General features: G+C 70.6%; 1 protein-coding gene across 1 annotated transcript in view; it reads left to right on the forward strand.

Annotated features, from left to right (window-relative positions):
* Positions 1-1,543, forward strand: part of LOC101622539 (zinc finger protein 211-like) — a 9,683-nt gene that overhangs the window by 1,292 nt on the left and 6,848 nt on the right. The window lies entirely within an intron of this gene.

The raw sequence follows: 1,543 nt of genomic DNA on the forward strand, positions 1-1,543 counted from the left end.
CGGCGTCGCGAACCGTCTGCGCCTCCGCGCGGCCGCTGCCCTGCACCGACCCGGCCTGTCTGTCCACGGCTGCCCTCACGCGCCGCAGGAAGCGACCCGGAGCAGAGAAATGGCCGCCAGGCGGTGGCCGGAAGCCCCGCCCACGCCGTTTTTCGCAGGGAGACACCCTCCTGGCTTCTCATTGGCTCCGCGCCGCGCCGCGCCGCGCAGGGGCTTCTGGGTGCTGTAGTTTCCAGCACTGCTCGGCCGCTGCCCTGCACCGACCCGGCCTGTCTGTCCACGGCTGCCCTCACGCGCCGCAGGAAGCGACCCGAAGCAGAGAAATGGCCGCCAGGCGGTGGCCGGAAGCCCCGCCCACGCCGTTTTTCGCAGGGAGACACCTCCTCCTGGCTTCTCATTGGCTCCGCGCCGCGCCGCGCCGCGCAGGGGCTTCTGGGTGCTGTAGTTTCCAGCACTGCTCGGGACGCCTATGCCGGGGGAACGCCGGGGGCTTAGGGGCGCCAAGCTGGAAGAAGCCTGGCCAAGGCCCTTTCTCGGGGTCAGAGGTCGTGCCCAGAACGCACGCGGGGGAGGCAGAGGGCGCCGGCGCGAGAACGGCCCCTCCGGGGAGCCTCGACGTCGCGTGTGCACGGTGTCGCCTGCAGCCCGGCCTGGCGCGTCCTAGCCCCGGCGGTCACTCCTGGGGTCATCGAGTTGCTGTGGCCGGGGACGCCCCGTTTCTGGCACTGCGACGCCCGCGCTTACCCGCGAGGTCTCTGCGCCCAGGTCCGGCGTGGAGTGCAGGTGCCAAAGCCTTAAAAACGTGCCAACTAGAACTTTTAACTGACATACAAACACTCGCAGGTGGGAAGTAAATCACGTCGTCGGGCGCGCGCGTGACTGCCGCCCGCGGCGTCCTGCGTGTCCGGTCCGCCAGCCTGTGGCCCCGGGACACGCAGGCGTGCGGGGCGCAGCCGTCGCTAGCTCGGCCTCGTTGCCTAACGCGTCCTGCACGGCCTGCCGTTACTTCGCCTCACCCCGCGTCGAGGATTGACGCTGTGGGAGCAGCCTAGTCCAGGCGCGTCTCCAACACGGTCCAGCATGGGCGGGTCACCCGCCTGGGGACGGGGCGGCCGCGGGAAGCCGCTGCCTGCGCGTCAGCGTGTGGGGCCTGAGACTCCCTGCTCGGCCCCGTCGGGACGGCACCGAAGCAGGGCGCTTCGTCGTTGGGCAGCGGAAAGGACTTGGGCCCAGGGGCCACGTTTCCCCGAGTGACGGGAGGAGACGTGCCACGATGACTTCACGTCAGTTACCAACGCTCAGACCCCGTCGCCCGCCCGACGACCCTCCGCAGCGGGCTCGGGGAGCCCGCGGACTACATTACCCAGCCGGCCTTGCGTCGACGCAGCCAATGAGCAACCGGAAGCGCGTTTCCGGCGACCCGAGGGGCGGCACTTCCGGCGCCTTCCTAGTGGCGGTCATTTTGGCTTCTGTGGAAGGACTTTCAGTGGACGTCCAGCCGCGCCCGGCGGCCGGGAGGCGGCGACGCCGTCGGGGCCGCGCC

This window comes from Condylura cristata, unplaced genomic scaffold (genome assembly GCF_000260355.1).
Source record: "Condylura cristata isolate star-nosed mole 26May11 unplaced genomic scaffold, ConCri1.0 scaffold00066, whole genome shotgun sequence".
Lineage (NCBI taxonomy): Eukaryota > Metazoa > Chordata > Mammalia > Eulipotyphla > Talpidae > Condylura > Condylura cristata.